At 47.2% G+C, this 20,182-nt stretch overlaps 1 protein-coding gene across 4 annotated transcripts in view; it reads right to left on the bottom strand.

Moving 5' to 3' along the window:
* Positions 1–20,182, bottom strand: part of Foxp1 (forkhead box P1) — a 518,767-nt gene that overhangs the window by 498,102 nt on the left and 483 nt on the right. The gene's annotated exons all lie outside the window — the stretch shown is intronic.

A 20,182-nucleotide genomic window follows, 5' to 3' on the forward strand; every position in this document is an offset into this window, starting at 1 on the left:
TCTGTCTCAAAAATAAAAAATGGAAAGGGCTATGAATGTGCTCAGTGGTAGAGAGAGAGAATGAGAAATTATTTTTTTAAAAAATATTAATTCTGGAACCACAACTTACTTAACAATTCAAACCTTGGCCTCACACCAGACAGTAAAATAAAATTAAGACAGTTGCAGGGATTGGGGACATAGCTCAGCTGGTAGAGTGCTTGCTTTGCATGCACAAAGCCCTGGGTTCAATCCACAGCACACACAAAAAAAAAATCCCTTTGGGCCTGGGGCTGTGGCTCAGTGGTAGAGCACTTGGCTAGCATGAGTGAGGCACTGGGTTCAATCATCAGCACCACATAAAAATAAATAAACAAAATAAAGATATTGTGTCCAACTACAACTAAAAAATAGTTTTAAAAAAGAATCATATAAGGAAGCAAAGTGATGCACCTGCATGTCTGTCTCAGTGTTACTTATGTCAGCCAAACGTGGAAATCCTGCCAACAGCCAACCAAAGAAATGGCAAATAAACGATGGTAAACTATATAATCTGAATGCAATTGTGGCACTCTTGAAAAATCATGCTTACGGAGACTATTTAACGATACAAAAAACATTCCTGATATAAAATAAAAATGAAAAGAAACAGGAAACCAATCCATTTAATATCACTCGTGTCTGTTCACTAGAACAGATTCCACAAGTTAGATTTGAACACACGAAAATGGTAATGACTATCTTCTTAAGGATGGGGGATAAACGAGGAATTCCTAGAGAAACCCGATTCACTTGAGTGAATTGCCAAGTTACCTTTCTGAACAAATAACTGGGAGATTACCAGCTTCCTATCTGGACTGAGAAGTAAAATAGGGAGTTGGAAAGGTAGATGCTTTGAGGAAAAATGACTGTATCACATGTCTGCGTGCCTCTGGACTATCTTCCACACTTCAAATGGTCAATTAAAAATTCTCCAGAAAAGGTACCTGCCCATCAACAAATCTTAAAGTCCTCTGTGTCCCCAGAGGACAGCATGGGGCACAAACGACTGACCCCCACGAGAAAGTGCCTTAAAAGCTCCGTCTCCTTAGGGAAAGAGACTGAGCCAAGAACTGTGACAAACTAGAAATTCTGCTGGGAGCTTCCGTGTGGGGAGGAAGCGGGGCTGGGTGGTCATGGTCAAGGCCCCACCTCGTGTCCACTGAGGCAGAGGAGAGGCGGCAGGAAGTCCTGGCTTCTGACTCCTCACTCTTTGAGATCTGCATTCTGCATTTGTCCCATGCAGCGAGACAAAGACCCACCAGCATGCAGGAGGCCGGGAAGAGGGGGTTTGGGGAGCTGGACCCCCACCCAGGTCCCATTCGCATGCCCACAATCATCCTGGAAACCTGTACTTAAGGCCACATGGGCCTGGCCTCCTCCGAGGGCCCCAGAACTGGCCTGGCCTCCCAGGTCTTTCCCAGATGTGGGTCTTGCCAACTGGATTCCACCTGCTGTCCCCATCTTCCTCCTGTGAGCCCCTGCAGCAATGACCTGACATCTTCCAGGCCCAGAAAAAGAACCTGGCCCATGGAACCACCTTTGGTCATGGAAGCAAGTCACTAAATCCTCCCAAGCTAAGTTTCCTAACTTCAAAAACAAGATAGGCAATCACGAAGACATTTAATAAAAGGATAATAAGAATCGTGAGGATGTGGGGAAACTGGAACCCTTGTGCTCTGCTGGTGACCACGTAAAGCTGCTCAGCTGCTCTGGAAAGCCATCTGGCAAATCAGCCAAAGGATGCAATTCCACATCTAGGTATGAAGCCCTACTTCAGCAGAGAATGTGTATAGGAATGTGATGGTCCACGGGCTTCAAACACAAGAGGAAAAACCCAGCCGTGTGACTCTGGGAAACCCGTCCCCTCTGCATCTCCTACTCCTCACTTACCAGTGGAGACGATGTCACATGTGCCTTGCAAGTTACTGGGTGGATGGAAGAAATTGGACACATCAGCTATCGCAATCGTCCCTGCAAATGCAAAGCTGTGAACTCTCTGCTTTGTGGGCCTGGCCTCACCGGGCCCCTCCCCTGAGGTTTGCTTCCTTCAGTCTCTGTCACCTGCAGTCAACTCATCCCAAAATTATGATGTTTTGAGAGAGAGAGACCAGTCACATAATTCCACTGCATTGCTATAACCGTCCTACTATTGGCTATGGTTGACCTCTGGCCTTGCCTCGCTGACAAATTAAGCTTCCTATTAGTTGTACATGAAGAGGAGAAACACGGAACACACAGGCTTGGTCCTCCCCAGGGATCCCCCAGGGCTCTGGGGACCACTGTTTGCAATCCCAGACAGAATCTCTGCACACCAAGTTCTACACCATGCAGAGCGTCCCCTGTGGATCTTCTGTGCAGGGTGCTCATGGTGGGTTCCACTAACAGGAAAAGGCAAAGCTGAAATTCCTCTTTGCTTTTATGCCCCCCTCCTCAAGGAGTAAGAAAGAAAAAAAAAATGAGTTACGGCAAGTAGCAAGGAAATGCTCTTCATCTTCTGTTTTCAAAGCCCAGATCCGATACCCAACTGCAACCAGCTCCCTCCATGTGTCTCCATCCCAGGTAGAGGAGATGCCCTGCTATGGCAGGAGCCTGGGTCTACACCAGGACTCTCCAACCTGGCCTCCTTGGGCTTCTGCCTCCTAAGCTGTCGAGACATGGAAGGATCTGGAAGTTCTACACACGACCTCTCGATGGTGCCTCTGCCCAGACTGGGAGCGGGTAATGATAACCACTGTCGGCACAACCAGGGCGACCACAGGAGCCTAGGATTTCCTGGGGGCCCACTCTGCTCCAGGCTTCCCGTTTGCTCCAAGTGCATTACACTATTAGTCGCTCTAGTCCTCCCCACAGGCCCTGTGCCTGCGGGGCCACCCTACCATTAGGTGGGCATGAAAACCAAGGCACACCAGTGTTTAACAGCAAGTGCAGAGTCCTGTGGACGGGAAGTGGTGGACGGGCTATGGAGCAGTCGCTGCCTGGCTCGGGACCGCTGCGTGGCGCGCTGGGCTGGATTCCTGACCAGGCACCATGAGACACTGACTCTGGAGACTGGGATCACTCAGCCAGCAGGATCTACCTTCACAGGACGTGAATTACCCTCATGACAACGTGCCCAAACCATGTCACAGACAAGCTGGCTGAGGCTAAAGAGGTCCTCCAGGGCACCCAGTCCCCACCTGGGGGCCGTTCCCTCCCGCTCTCTCGTTGATGAGCAGTGGGAAGAGGACTGGGACTCTTCTGGGGAAGATGCAGGATGTGAGGCTGGGGATGAATGCAGGAGCCAGCTGGGGACACACCATGGGGGCTGGGTGTGACAGTGCCAGTGAAGGATGAAGAAGAGAGAACAATATCCCAGCCTGTGCAGGGTGGAGGCAAAGGCTCTGGCTGCCTCGTGGGTCAGCGCATGGCTAGAGATGCGCTCTTCCCAGAAGCAGGAAGCAGGCGGGCATCTTACATGGCCCAGGTGCAGATGCTGCAGAGGAGCACAAATCCAGACTCTCCTTCCAGAGGGCAGCCACCCAAGCAGATTCCACCCAATTTAGTGCATGTGAAAGGGCTCCCTGCAAAGACCAGCGCAGGAGAATGAGAGAGAGAGACCCCATGCCCCCCCAGGTAGGCCGGGCAACCGCATCTCTTCCTGAGCCAAAGAAGCCTGGAAGACATTTTCTTTGGATGTAACCGCTGCTCTATGCAAATATGTGAACATTTAGAAAATTTGGTATTCTAGCCACCACGGGTCTTCAGTTTTCCAAAATTTTACATTTTGGAACGAAGACACATCTTACGTGGTCTCAAAGCCAGGTTGGACTTCGGTTCTAGACACACCCTGTGAATTCAGCTGTCAAAGACAACTTCTCCACCCACCCCTGGGAGGAAGCGCCTTAGAGAATGCCAAGCACCTAACTGCCCCGGGATGCTCTCGGAGAGGCTGGCACCGGCTCCTCGCACGCCCTTCAGGGGAGCGAGGCAGATGGGTGCCAGGGTGCCAGGGTGCCAGGGTGCCGGCGGTGACTTCACCCCCGTAATCCTCGGGGCACGTGTGAATACCCAGCTTCCCAGATTATCAGTAAGGTGATAGCGCCCGGGTGTGAGACCTGCTTGGCACCAGTGGAGCGAGGCTCCCTTGGGCCACTTGCGGTTTCGCTTCCTGTTATCTGCACCTGCACCGATGTCAGAGGCAAATAAAAAACACCCAACAAAACCATATTTTGGGAGCTTATTCAAAAGCGAAGAGAGAGAACCAAAGCAAGTCAACCCAAGCTCCAAAACCCAACAGCAGCGTCACCAACCCGAGGCTCGGTGCTCAGGCCCCATTCGCAGGTCCGCCGGCCTCCTCCCTGCGCTGAGGATCCTGGCCCAGGTCCCCATCCTCCCCGCCTCCTAGATGCTCAAGGAGGGGCCTCGGCTAGGGAGGAGGCCACTTAACCAATAGGAGCAGGGCGAGGGAGGAGACTTGGCTACGTAAGAGGCCGCCTAACCAATAAGGACAGAGCTAGGAGGAGCCTTGGCTCAGTCAGGGGCCGTTCAGCCAATAGGGACAGAGGAACACCCATCACAGGTGCTCACACACACGAGGCCCCTGGACTCCCAGGGCACCAGGTGTCACATCCTACCGGGATTACATCATTTGATCCACAGACAGAGGAGGTGAATTCTATCATTATGTCCTTTTAAACGCACATGTATGCACGCGCGTTTATGGAAGATGAAAGCAAGTCAGAAAGTTTAACACGCTGTAAGTCATCCAATGAGTGATACAAAAAACCCTTTTTAAACCCAAGTGGGCTGAACTGAAGTCCTGGCCCTAAAGTACCACACGACCTGAGGCCAAATATGGGCTTGGCTGCACCCCCAACGGGTGCCAGGGGCATCCACCAAACTTCTCAGTCCTGAGAGTCAGGTGGCTTTTGCAGTTTGGGGTTTTTTAATGAGGGATAAGTGAGAATATATTTCGATGAACAGGCCATTGATCCTTTGGAGAAGTTATTTCCTTGCTGGTTTGTGATGGAAATTGAAAAGAGGAAAGGAAAGAAGCCAAATTGCCCACCAAGGAGTTAGGGACTACAGACACCAAGGTCTTTGGTCACTCTGTCCCGAATGCGGTAGTAGGGGTTGAAATACAGATGGGGAATGACAGCTGGGTGGACTTCAGATGACAAACTGACCTTCCCCAATAGGCTGGTTTCCCAGGGATGTAGGTCAGTGGTAAAGCACCCCTGGCTTCTAACGAAGAAAGGGAAGAAGAAACAGGGAGGGAAGAAGACTTTATGCTTGGTACGTACCTAGCATATTTCAGGTCGTCAATAGGTAGCCAAAAGCCCCCCACGTGTTACACAAGTTGCAACTCTGCATTAAGACGACTCGCTGACCCTGGGTGCTGTATACTTAGTAAGTGAAAGGCGGAAGATGATCAGCGACACAAGTTTATTGACAAAGAACATCGGGTTTGGATGTCTAAACGATTAAAATGTCTGAGGATGTTCCAGAGTCAGCCAAGGGGCGGGGTGAACAGCAATGGTTCCTGGCCCAGGAGTAATTTGGGGTCCATTAATGAACAAATGAGGAATTAATAAATAAACAAGTGAAGGAGTCAATGAATGGATAAATGAACCCGGGTCCACGTCACGTCCCCAACGACGAAGGCAACCACAGCTCTGCACTCTCCGCGAGCGCTAGAAAACCTGCAGGGACGTGAGCACCCACACCTGTCACTGACCAGGACCACCACAGAGGTGCACCAAGCACATCTCACCAGAGTCAGGTGCATCCATCACCATGGGGAGTGACACACAGAGGCACGTGCAAGGTCCCTCCCTCTCCCTGACCTGGGAAGCAGCGGTTGGTGAAATAAAGGCATGGAGAACCGTGAGTGGATCAGCAGTAAGGGCTGGGCCGATGGTGAGCTGACCAGAGCCCTTTTCTGTCCCCAGGGGGCCCAAGGCCCAGACATTGGGCTGGACAAGACTGACACAGACGGCCAAGGCCAACAGAGCCAGGTCCTCAGCCTGACCAGGAACCCCGTGAGGCCTAACGTCAGACCCAAGTAGAGCATCGTTTCTGGCCCCAGTTGTGACGGGCACTCTGGGCAGCACGTGACAGCTGGACAGGAAGGCTGTGGGGTGACGCCTGGGGAAGGGCGCCCACAGGGGACACGGGCTGTGAGGGTCAATGCCGACGGATTCTCAGAGCACCTCTCCTTGAAGGTGGCGATCTGCCTGGCATGTCCCACGCAAACAGGGGACTGTCACTCCCAGCTTGGCCCCTGGGCACTCCCCATCGGGTTGTCACACCCCTCCCTCCTCAGGAAGCACCCCTGGCAGCACTCGGTCCCCTGGAAAGTGGTGCACACCAAGCGTCATGAAGAGCCATGCGCTGGACAGAGAGGGCAGCAGGAGAGGGGTCTGTGGAGGAGCAAACCAAGAAGGCTCAGGTCACCTGGCTGAACTGGTCACCTTCCGCCATCACACACGCCAGAGAGGATGTAAAGTGCCAGGAGCTCACTCCCCGGGACACACAGGCCAGAGGGTGAGCGCTTACCACTGAGACAGAGCCGCCACGGGCCTTCCAGGGGCCATGTCGCCAGGGTGCTGTGTGCATCTGCTCGTGTGCCTGGGCAGGCGCCACCGTCACCACCACCAGGATAAACTAAAACTCAGAGGCGGAGTGGCTGGCTCAGGAGCCCCACACCACCAAGTGGCTGGTGAGAATCAGGACACGTGATGGGAGAGAACAGAGACGTTCCGGAATATGTCCACATTCTAACCCTCTATGATGTCAAAAAGAATCCGCCCTCGGGCTGGGGGCCTGGCTCAGTGGGCAGAGCGCTTGCCTCGCGTGCACCAGGCCCTGGGTTCAATCCCCAGCACCGCCACAGAAAAGAATCCAGTCTCAGTTTCCAACTCACAGGGACCCACCCACACTACGGAAGCTCGTCTCATGTCATTCTGTGACCGTGCCCCCACTACCCAAGACGTGGGACAGCACGTCCACGGACGGCTTTGCGTTTCGTGTGTGTGGTGTGGGTGACAAAGGGTGCCCTGGCAGAGAGAAGCCGCTCATGTGATCACTAACACCAAGGAAAAAATGGAAGCTCTTTACTGAGGCTGCCTTCTGATGCTAGGCCCGGCAGATCTCTTCCAGAATAAGCCCCAGGGCAGATGACAATGAGGAACAATGACAGTGACAACAACTGGGGTCCCAGGTGGTGAGGTCCTGGGAGAGGGCTGCAGAAAATGGAGGGCGAGCCAGGTACAGTGGCACACACCTGTCATCCCAGGGACTCGGGAGGCTAAGGCAGGAGGATTCCGAGTTCAAGGCCAGCCTCAGCAACTCGGCAAAACACTGCCTCGAAATAAAAAATTAAACCGGAGATGTGGAGATGCAGCTCAGTGACAGAGCGATCCTGGGTTCAATACCCAACACCAAAGGAAAGCGGAGAGGGAGGGAAAGCAAGAGCAGGACACATGTCCTCCCAGGCCTCTGCACAAGCTGCAGAGAAACCCCAGGCAGGAGAGGACCCATGTGTGGTCTGCAGTGCGTGTCTTGTACCCCAGGAGGAGGTGTGTTCTGGGCAAGGCATCTGCAGTCCAGCCTGGATTCTGTAACAGGAGCCCAACTGGCTCTGCTGGTCCCATCCCCATCCCCAGTTCCTGGGGAGCAAACCCTGGTGCAGAAGGAAACGCTGCAGTCCTCCCAGCAGGGCCAGCTCCTGAGATGTGGCCTGTGCAGTCCCACAGGCACCCCATCCTCAGAAGGCCCTGCTCTTGGTTTAATGCTCTGCGGCCACCATCTTGAAATTCTTCCTAATGTCTAGCAGGGGACCCTGCAGTTTAATTTCACACTGGGCTGGCAAGTAGATAGCTGGTCTCCTTCCACTTTTTATTTGCTTTGGGGGATTTCTGAAAGCCTCATAAGATTTAGAGTCTTCTATATTTTTACAGACAAGTTGTTTCATGGGCTATTTACACTCTGAGACTGGGCTCGGTTGTCCTAGATTCTCCAAAATTGATATTTAATGCAGAAAACAAGCTTCTTTTTCACCTCATCCCCAATACATGCTCTGACCTGCAAATCAAGATGCACTTGGTATGACGGTCAGAGCGTCAAGAAAACTGAGACCCAGGTGTCCCTGATGCCTTCAAAGTGGGTACCAGGGCCCAGCACGCAGATCAACCTCCAGGAGCCGTGAGAGTGTGAACAACTCACTAAAAATCACTTCCAGATCCTCACGCTCAGGGTTTCACCCACACTCCTCCGGTACACGCCTCCATCTCTGCACGTGCCCATGTGTACGCACGCACACACCAAGTACAATACACACATCCCCAGCAAACACTGGCAGAACCCCGGGCCTGTTCTATCCTTAGTCCCACGTGCATTTCCAACACCAGAGAGACCATTTGGTCCGGATGATGCTGTCCTCAAATAGAAGAAGAAAACCAAATATAAATGCCTGCGCCAGAAGACCAAGTAGGTGCCGATGATTATACCCAAGGCTCCTGGTACAAGAAGAATGCTACTGGCAGGGTGAAGAAAAGCTCGTGATCAAAACAGAGACGGCACAGGAGCCGTAGGTATCATTTTTAAATAGTACACACGCGCACGGTATAAACACAGATACGCACCCTTGGAAACACACACTCACATATGTACGCCAAGGTACACATCTGCATGGCCCAGGTGACTATAAATATGGATATAGGAATGAATATCACTGTAATCCCAATGGCCAGGTGCCACCTTCTCTGATACTAGAGTCTCCTCATGGACAAAGGTGTGGCTTGGACTGGACCTTCACTGAGCTTCTGGAGCTCTGACAGGACCCCGGCTCTGGGGGTCAGGGCAGCCCAGCAAGCTCCTCCATGAACACCCCATCTGCACCCCATCACCCCGTTCTGACAGGGAGCTGTAATGCTCCTTGGACCTGGGGAGAAAGAACAACTTTCAAGACAGGGACACAGAGAATGGTTATGGATAGACTACAACTCGGGGTTATTTGAACTGCATTAGTTTTTGAATTATTCATTAGAATCCTCGGCCCAGCCAAGAGCGAGGGATACTCTGACACAGAGCGATGGGCAAGTTCAAGTTCCAGGGAAACGGCTCGCCTCTCCCCCGCTCCACTCAGCCCCCTCACGCGGTCCCGTGGTCAGGTTCCCGGGATTTTCCCATTCTGACAGAGAAGCCCGTTTCTAGGGCCAGGCTCGGTGACCACCCATGATCTGCATTACGCACAGGTGTTCGAAAATACAGAGGGATCCGGCATAATTAGGAGCATTAAGCAATCATCCCTGTGCAAGGGGCGGGGGGGAGCGAAGAAAGGAGGACAGAGTGTGGGCAATGCTTTGGGAAATGAATTCCACAGCCTTTCACCAAGTTGAAATCTTGGCTTTGGACACACATAAAAATGAGTCTGGCCTGATCTTAGCTCCAGTGGACATCTGCCAGATCACAAAATTTGACCCAATTGGCCTGCCTTAGCGTACAGAAAGCCACTACTGGAACAGCAGATGGCCCAGCCGGTCACAGCCAACCTGGACGGACGGACGGGATAGTGGCAGGAAGATGGCAGAACATGGCTGGCCCAAGCTAGGGTGGGAATGTTTGCTTTTAAGAGAGTCTTTTTGGTTATGCACTTAAAAGAAAAATAGCATTAGGGCAGACTTCCCCTCAATCCCTTCCTCTGCAGCCTCCAATCCCTCTCCCTCTCTCTTTCTCTCTCTCGTGCATCCTATAAAACAGAGCTGATTATTCTTCTGCTTTCTCCTCGTCACCACATGCTGCAGTGAATGGAATGGTCTCTCCACGCGTGGAGAGACATCTTCAGAGAGAATTGTGCTAGGAATTCTCCTGACAGTGGATGTGGGGTCACTGTTTTCCCACAAGATTTTATGGAGCTAGAAAAAGATGCTGACTTTCAAAGTACGACTTCTCTTTAAATAAACCATTACCAAGCATAACCTTACTGGAGATGAGAAACTCCATTTTCTTTTCTTTTTTTCTTTTTTTTAATTAAAACGATGGTTTAACAGGCACCACAACTTCAACAGTCCCTGTTGAACACACACCGGCCGTTTAAACAGAGCTCTGTCCAAACATTCACCCTTTGTTATATTTTTCTCCATTCTTCAGGGAAACACTATCTACCTTGAGACTATTTTGTTTAACATCTCTAGTCGTTTATGCTATTTACCGAACATCTGATATTCCTAATAAAATGTCAGTACAAATAACCAAGTTGTCTAGAAGGGGGAAAAAATACACACACAGACACACACACACACACACACACACACACATACACACAGCTCTTCCAGACCCTCCTGGCTGGTCGAGGGACATATTTCTCGATGGCCCCACTTGGCCACGCTCAGACAACCGCCTTTTCTCTTTCCTCTGAAGTTACAAAAGACTCATTTCGCTCAGCAATGAGCCTGGCTAAATTGAAACTCTGTACATCAGAATTAAATATGTTCCATCTACGCAAAATGAACAGTGTATGATTTATCACTAACACTTAATGACCAAAAAAAAAAACTGATAACTTTCTCCAATGAGGGCCCCTGATAGCGTCCAGTCTCGCACCATCGATTCCTTTGGTCATTAGCAATAATCACAGAACGTCAAGTCCGGCTTATGCAGCAAGTTTGGTAACAGAGCTGGGAAGTAGACACACACTATTTTAAAAACGTGTTCCGATTTCCATCTAAGTATATCTTTATTTATATGGCTTCCTTACCATAAAGACGCCAGTCCTTGAAATTATGCAGAAATCGCTTTCTACGCTGAAGAACAAGGTGTTATATCATAACAAGGGTGCAGAATTACAAAGCGCCTGTTAATTAAACATGGCTTTTTAACTCGCTACCCTGCATATGTAACTGTTAAGTTCTAAGCCAAGTCCTTAAATAAGAGTGAGAAAATGGCTAAGTTCCTTTAATGCTTTGCCTATATTTTTTCCTTAATGCAAGAGATCAGCCACTTGATTGATTATTTTTTCATCAAATTCTCTGATAAATGGTCAAGATTATTTAAGGTTTCTGTCTCTATCTCTCTCTCTTTCTCTCTGTCTCTCTCTCACACACACACCATATTGGCAAATGAACAAATCACCAAGTTGCGAGTCAGGACGGCTGATTTCACATCCATCCTAAGCTGTCAGCGGATGGCCTTCCAGAAAGCCGCGTCATTCCAGGTGCACATGGAGAGACCACGTCTACAATTCATATTCGGCCCTTCAAAGGGTTCACACGGAAAAACGCCGCAGCTACACGCGTCCACGCTGCAAACTCCACTGCATAAAAAAAAAAGCAAGCAAGCCAGGAGTGTGGAGCACATGCCCAGGCTGCTGTGAACAGAGCCCTGGAAGGGAAGACACTCAGGCATCCACGAGGAACGAGGGAAGGGCTGTGCTGGGGGATCCGAGGACCCTGCACCTGCTGGGGAGGGAGGGGTAGCAGAGGGAGGGACGGGCAGGAGCCTCCTCCATCAGACCAGCACTGGGCGCTCTCCCAGGAGGGGCCGGCCGCAGGTAACCCGGGTGCTTGGGGGTTTTTCTTCATTCCTCTGCAGTGTCCTACTCACTTCTTGGTTAAAAACTTAAAAAAGAGGAGCTCAGCGTTTTAAAAGAAATCGCTTTGTAAATACCTGCCCAATTTCTTTCCTGAAAAGTCTTCCTTGGTTGGATTGATCCAAGAGATTGAGGCCTCGGGATTTTATTCCACAGTCGGGGCATCGGTGACCAAAAAAAAAAAAAATAAAACAACACCGAGACCCTGCATCCCAATATAAAATCCATTTCCGCTGTTTTCAAATTTGCTTATTATTACCTCATACTTCAAGAATTCTTTAACCTCGGTGCTGTGTGATGGGAAAGTCATCTGCGACACAGAGATACTCGCTATATTTAGTAAAGCTGACTGTCCTACTTCCTAAGCAAAAGAAAACAAAAACAGACCCTGAAGTGAGATGGCTCTTGAAGGATCTGTGCGACATTCAGTTGACATGAGACACGCGTGAAGAAGGCGGCTTGGGAGAGACCTTGCTTAGACGGCAGTGCAAAGGCTCATGGGAGAAAGGTGACCTTCAGCGGTGGGGTGTGTGTGTGTATGGGGGGGTCCCTCTCCCAGGCCCCCATCTGGGAATATCTGAACCTTGGGCTGCAGCTGCCACGGGGCAGGGAGATACCGGCAGAAGCACCCGGGTGGGCAGACAGGTAGACCTGCTGCCACAGGCTAAGCATTCCTTGTGAGCGCACCAGAGTTACAGCTACAGGTTCACTGTCAATACACATCACACGGCAACAAAAGCCATTATTTAGAAAATAAGATGAACACAGTTAAGCTGCTGAACCCTTCTTAAACCCAACGAAGGCATGCCAAGCAGCAAGCCCACGCGGACATGCCCGAAGGAGCCCATAAAAGAAAACCAGGAACTGCACAGATTCCTGTTTTAATAAGACTGTTTTCTCCCAAATGATCGGCCATGGCAGGTGGGCAACGATAGTTTTCTAAAGACACGCCATCCGGCTTCCCAAGGTTCAACCTGCTTCTTTCCAAACATAAAATGCAGCAAACTTTCTATTAGGAAATTTCTGTAATGCATCAACTAAAAAGGGTGTGTCACTGACTCCCTAATGAAATATCAGTTAATTACTTAGCCTTTCCTAATGAAATGATCAACATCCTTTCAACAAACAGGGCAGCATGATCTAACGTCGAACTTGGATTTCATCAGCCAGCCAGGAACTTCTCGGCATCCACGGACCACTGCACCGCCCCTCCTCCAGATGGGTTCTATTTTCATCCTCCGTAGAAGCCCCTGTTCAGTGACAGAGACCCTCTAGTGTTACACTTAGGCTCATCGGAGATTTTGTTTTTATTAAGTGCTTCAGGGTCTCAAGAGAAATAAAATGACTTTGCATTAGCGGGACTCTTCCAAATGCCACCTGAACCCAGGGCAACCTCCAAGTTCTACACCTAAAAACAATGACCAGTGCTTTAGCAGCTCTGAAAATGAAGCCACACCCAAAGTCAAATTGGAATTTTTTTCTTTTTTAATTTTAAAATAAGGTGAGGGCATTTGGGACAAACACTTTTATTACCGGTTAACTTCAGAAGGCACGTTACAGATACAGACCCCCAAAAATGATGTAGCACTTTTATTTAAATAACTCTTTTGATCTTGGGGTTAGATCTTTAACTAAAGCCCTGAATATTTAAATAAGCCTCTTTAGCATTTTATCTTCCTTGTCTCATCATCTTGAAGGATACATTCTTTCTGGGATCTGGCTTTGTTTGTGTGGCACCAGGGGCCAGGCTACCTCCTTCAATACTCCTGCCTGCCCCTCCACAGACACTGATAGAGAATTTCCCAAGATGCTTAGGGAAATCAAAATACTTGTGCCAGCAGGGTTAATCTAATGAGTAAACAGTTCAGATTTTTAAATTAAGATGGAATGCTCAGAGAAAAAAAAAAAACTGCAGAAAGCCATTTGACATTAATTGGTAGCTACAGTGTAGCAACATCCACTAGGAACGGTGGATCCAAGCAAGACACAGTGTGAAAGGAAATACCTGCTTCCTGATGAACACTACCAAGGTGATGCTCCAAGATGTTCCTACCACTGTGCTGAACCGTGGGGACCTGGCTGGGCCTCTGCTCCTCCAAGCATCTAATGTTTCTTTTTGTGCCTGATTCTGAAAAGGGAGTCTGCATGCTTCTCTTAGTTTTTACAATGGCCATAACCTGGATTAATCCCTGAGGAAGGGCTATAGGCTTCTCTCCACCTCTGATCACCGAGGAGTCCAGCTTTCCCTCCTGGGTGGGCAAGAGAATCATGTAGGCACTTTTTTTCAAAATGTAAAGCCTGGCCCCACCCCAGAGGTGGCCGTTCCAGCAGCGCAGCAGTCTGTATATGCCCCTAGAGCTGGGAGGCCATACACATGCTCGGTTAAAAACCACTGGTTTTCACTCTTAAAAGAAGTCTGAATATTTTCAAAAGAACAGAAAAGCAAAAAAAAAAAAAAAAAAAAAAAAAAAAAGAAAGAAAGAAAGAAACATCAGTAATATCCAACAGAAGAGAGTTCAGTTCGAGAATCGTTGGTAGCGTATATCACTTAGTGCATGAGTCTTTGTTTAGTTACATCCAAATTACAGGGGAAAGTTTATTATAAAGTACAGCAAAAAAATTCAAGAATCTGTATTTTTGATATCCACTGCACAAACGTGTGTGCAAACCTATGCTAATCTGGATTCGGGTAAGCAAAGGTCTTACTCTGAAACATGCCAAATTTGGACCAATTGCGACCTCCTTCCACCCCAGACATGAGCACCTGTCTCCACCCCTGTGCTCACCAGCTCCAGAGGGGAAGCCACCAGCACCTCCTGTCAAACATCATCACCTGGGGTGGGGGGGGGGGGTACTAGAAAAGCCAAGCAAAACCCACACCACTCTGTCTCCTGTAAGGGTGGAGGTCCCTGTCCTCACAGCCCCAGGAATACCTTAAACAGTGAGGAACAACACAGCCCTGGACCACTGGGTCACTGAGATGCAAGAATACACCTGAGAACACCACCCCTGGTTTGAAGGCAGGAACATCAAGTAGAGACATTCCCACCCTGGGGCAGAGCCACAAGGAAGGGAAAGACACCTCGGGAACTCAGCTTTTCAGACTGGTGCAAGAAAGACTCAGTGTCTTAGTGCACAAAGCAGGTCACAAAATTAGATGAGCTCAGAGAATCTGGCCAAGTGTGGACATCCATATTTATTGTAATGTAGAAACAGGTCTCCAAATGTGCAATTCAGGAGAAACTCTTTGTCCCACCCAAAGAGAACCTATTTTACTTGCTGTCAACAGGGACCCGACAATGCCTCCTCCACACCCCCCCTTTCTGTTCCTCGATGGACGGTGATGTACGCCGCTGGTCTCCGGTGTCTTCACACCGGTGCAATCAGACAGAAGGACATGAGTTCTATTCAATAATCCCTGCCCCTCAGCTACTGCCCTTAGCAGCAGTTTGAGGAAATAAACTCATCACGGAGAGATCCTGAGTACAGAGAACACAATGGTAAACAAAACCGGAACACAGTTTGGTATGGATTCATATTCCTTTAAAAAAAAAAAAAAAGACCCTGTTTTATTAAAACTGTGACTTGGAAAGAAAGTGCAATTAGCTTTGCAGAGGCACTGCTGAGATGTTCCCCGAACACACGAGACATATGTAAATATTTCGTGATATCAGTTCCGTTTGAGTAGACCTGTCAGGATATTTACAGGGCTTGACGGTACTTCTGTCTTTAATTAAATTTTTGCCCAGATACTTTAATGTAATTTAAATAGATTATTAGTTGTCAGGATCTAATATAAATTTTGTTTACGATTTAGTTACTTTAAGTACTCGGATTGAAGGAATGAATTGAACCCCACCATGGTGAACCTCGAGACCAAACCACGGAAAAGCTCCCCCTGTCCTCTTCACGCCTCTCCCAGACACTCCTCAAATCATGACAACTTCATCGTCAATTTCAGGGGACTAAATTGAAACGAGGGGACTCCCCCCATCCCTTGAAAAATAAAACAGGTTGGGGGAGGTCCTGAGAATGACCCCATTGATACCTGTGCCGCACTAGGTCCGGTTCCCAGGGGGCTGCCTAGGTAGGAAACATTTTTCTCACTCCAAGTCCCATAAAATCATGACCAAACCAACACCTGTTGTGTGCCAGAGGCAGGGTGCACTTTAAAAGCTGGCGTCAGGGGAATGCACAGAGAAAAACCAGACCTGCAGAGGCAGCCAGGAGCCAATCTGGTCAAGAGATTTCTCCACTAGGCAAAACAGCAGGCAAAAGATGAGCTTCCTGGTGAACAGGAGCTGCCTTCCCAACCAGGCTTGGGAAATGCCTCAGCCCACGCTGGCTGGGATGGCTAAGAATAATCCATTCGAGAAACAAAGAGTACTGTCCAGTTGTCCTGCCCGCCAAGCCCTGCACCTCTCCTCTCCCTCCCTCCCTCCCTGCTCCGGACAGAACACCAGCCCTGGAGAAGTCGGTGCAGGAACATTATACATGGGATACAAAAACCAAAGCCCTTCGTGAAATCAAACGTTCCTTAGGACGTTTATTTTTAGGTTGGCGGCACCATCCAAATCTGCTTAATTTCCATTAACCACATGGTCACATGCACACTGAAATAAACTATCAACGTCCCGTCCCAGGGAGGAGGGGGAAGAAAAAACAACCGTCATGCATAAGATACCCCAAATTTGGCCAAGTATGCCCGTTTCAGGAACCCGCCTCATCTCATGGGGCTGCTGCCGTTCCAGCTTTTGGCACCTCTAACTTTAATTCATCCAAGTACCAGACAAGAGAAATAGTTTTAAAAATCAGTTGAAGACGGTTTCTTGGATAGTGCCCGTATCACTAAAAGGTCTGCAGACGCGGGTAACAAGCCATCCTTCAGAAGACAGACAGGCCCACATGAGAGTTTACTGGGCTTCCTGGCTGCTCTCATAAGCTCCGTGTCTGATCACCTGGTGGGTTTTTCTACCACCAAGTTAAAAAAAAAAAAAAAATCCCCTGCCAACAGTAAAAGTATATACCAAACCTCAGGCACAAAGTTCACCTGTCAAATTATTTAAGAGATGCCTTTCTTGGACTTATTTTCTTTACAAAACAAACCCCTACCTGTTTGGGGCTTTTATGTGCACTGAATTCAAAAACATACTTAAAAAGAAAAAAAAAAAAAAAAAAGACCAATACTGCTGTCTTAGCACAAATGGCATTTACTATGACTCGAATCTATGAAAGGACTGTGACATCTAACAGGATGAGAAAGGAAAGGAAAAAGCCCTTAGCAAAAAATAAAAAAAAAAAAATTAAACAAAAATACCACCTGTGCAAATGCAGCAATGCTCTGAAAACCCTCTCTCAGGCACAGAGAGACAGCTCACACTCAGTGCCTTGAAGTTGCAATTAAATTGTAGTAATTTAAGATTATCGGGAGAGCAAAGGCCAGGGGGAGCTCTTTGGAAGGCTTCCCTCCCCACTTAATGCTTTTCGGCCAGGGGGTTAAATGAGTTTCTTTAATGTAAGTACCTTAAAGTAACTGAATCATAAACAAAATTTATACTATTTTCTGACAGCCTGCAATCTATTTAAATTTTATTAACGTGTCCTTAAAATTATTTTTAAAAGACAAAACTCTTGCTAGACTCTGTAAATATTCTTGGCATACCCAAGGATGGGCCCTCCAAGCCTAACCTTCCCTGAGCACGCATACTTTTTGGTGACTCGGAATCTTACCAGATAATGTTTCAAAACCAAGCCTGAATCTTAACTAAAACATGGAGACAAAATAAATACGCACACTGAGGCTAGCTGCAAAGAGGAAGCCGGCACAAATCAAATAGCCCCCTCTACTAGATTCTCCCTTCTCTCAATTTTGGCATTGACCTTGATGTGGTATAAATACATGTGTTTGGGGAAAAATATCCCAATCCTTTCTCTGTTAGTTTAAACAACTGGTGAAAACACAATACCTGTCAACAGAGCCTTAGAATGCAAATTGACAAGGTCAGGGGTACGGTTTTCAGAGAAGCAAAGAAAAACTTGGTAACAGAAAAGAAAAAAAAAAAAAACATGCCTGGGCTCAATATTAACTCAGTTAACTTCTGCTATTGTTGGTACAAATGATTTAACCAGAAAATATTTATAGCTTTCTAAAAACATTACATATTGCAGAAAATTGCCTAACAGCATCCATGTGTATGTTTAACTCCATTGCTTAATTATACAATAAAGGTATAGCCAATAAAACCTGCAGGCTTTGAAACATATTGTGCACAATGGTTATGAAACTCTGGCTTATAAAAAAAAAAGTGCTTACTATGTGATCGACACTTGTTAATTAAAAATACAAGGCTTAAATGACAATTATTTTTATTCTTCCGTATGTGTTTACTTGTTCTATTTTCTACTTTGTTCTACTTAATTAAAAATGACATTTAATTTGGGGATAGTTTATAGCTGGGGGAAAAAAAAGTGTTATACAGTTTATACTCTAGGATTTAAATATAAACAGAAAATCTTACACACATCTCCAGCTATGTAAACCCCTTAATTTGAGACAGTGAATTTGAATAGTGGATGTTTCTTTCATTATACTTTGATAAACCTGTGAAAACAAAAACGCTCAAGTAATTACTGTTACTACTTTCCTTAAAAATGTAAAGCAGTAAAATTTTCCTAGACTAGAGGCATGGTCAAGTTACAAAAAAAAAAAACTTGAATAGAAGTAGCATCATGGTCATGCTGAATGTCAATCTAAAAAAAAGGGGAGGTTATGTCTAATCTGGAGAATGCTCTCTCCCCTTTTTAAATTCCAAGAGTGGGCTGACACTAAACTTTACCACCAAGGATTTTTTTTTCTTTTTCTTTTCTTTATTTTTTCCTTTTTGTTTTTTTTTAGCTTCACATCGGATTTAAACCTTCACATACAAAACCCTAGCTTCCCTGATGAGGCAGATCTTCTAAGCTGGATGTGAGAAAATGTTATCTAACTCTAGTGTAGGAGTCTAATGTTGGTAAAAAGCATTCCACTGTACAGTTCTGGGTAGCAAGGCAGCCTCCGGATGACTTAATAGTCTCTGAATACCGTTTTGGGGGGGAATGCTCCTCATACAGAGAGGTGCATTTAAACAAACTAATAATAATAATAATAATAATAATAATAATAATAATAATAATAATAATAACTTGTTGAGCAACTCTGCATCCATAAGAAAGCAACTGCAACCCAGAGAGGGGCTGAGTTATTCCCTTCCAAGTGAGCCTTCCCTTGCACAACAAAGATCAGCATTTGCAATGGTCCATTTCTGCATAAATGAACATATAGCCTTGCTGCTTGGTGGAATAGTCCAAGGCTCTCCACGTCCAGCTCCTGACAACAACCCAGCAGCAGTTCTGTTTGATCTCTCCTGCTTCCTTAATTTGGGTTGTCAAGGTTCAGCAGTTGGAGGCTGTTTACTTTACTTTTCCAAAAAAAAAAAAAAAAAAGTGATTTTTTTTTTTCTCTCTCTCTCCTTTATACAATGACTAATCCAAAGTCTGGAGAGGGGGTGATGCAGCCAGTGGCAAGATGTTAAACCTTTTTTTCCCTTTGCAGTGAGATTCTTAGCTGACACCTTTTGAATGGTAACGAGCTGAGTTGCATTTTATATTTTTAATGCTCTCTAATTATGAGACCTTTCAAACGAAAGACAGAGGGGGGTAAAAATTTTTAAAAAGATTTTTTAAAATCCCAAATTTCTGAAAATATGATCCCAGTATGCTTTTCCTGGACTCAAAGAGGTGGGTATTTCTACTTTGAGAATCAAAATTCCAGAGGAATTCTAAAACAGAAATCAGCAGGAACTTCTGTCTCAATTATGCAGAATAGCCCTGAGTAGACAACACCTGAAGTCTTCCTATTTCTCTTCAAATTCTATTTAAGAAATCTTCCCCCAAATTGATTCTCCATGGAAAAAAATGAGAGAGTGTGTGTGTGGGGGGGGTGAGAAGGTAAAAATATTGCGGAAATTCTTCCCCATATTTTCAACAGTAGAGAAATTCCTTAAATATCCTTGAGGCTTTCTTAACTCAGCTATTGATTGTACACGTCCTAAACCCTCAAGACTGCCGACGAGCCAAGGTGAAGTGTGGACGGTCTCCATGCCCAGTCTCCATTCAAAGGGAATCCAGAAGCTCGTGATTAAGGGGCAGTATCAAAATCAGAAACCCTAACTTAGGAAATACCTCCATCTGGTCATCAGGGCACCCCCAGCCCCACAGAAGAGCACTGCAGTGCCTCAGAGGCGACCGAATGAAATGTTTATATTAATCTCATTTTTCGGCTCAAGCCTCCCGGAGAAGAGGGCTTGGGGGTGGGGAGGAAGGGAAGACGAAGAAATAAGTTTCATTTTGGGTCTTCTGGTCGAGTAACAAGAAAATAAATTAGGAAGAGAGGGTAGGATGAGCCCAGGCTAAATCAATACACTTTGTAATCAGCCTAGCAAGGGTATTTGGACACAATGACTTGGAAATAATTAATAGTTTGAAGGGGGGAGAGGGGTGAGAAGGAGACCCAGGGATGTCACCATATTTTATCGAAGCACGTTACCCTCCACG

This window comes from Urocitellus parryii, chromosome 16 (genome assembly GCF_045843805.1).
Source record: "Urocitellus parryii isolate mUroPar1 chromosome 16, mUroPar1.hap1, whole genome shotgun sequence".
In the NCBI taxonomy this organism is placed as follows: Eukaryota; Metazoa; Chordata; class Mammalia; order Rodentia; family Sciuridae; genus Urocitellus; species Urocitellus parryii.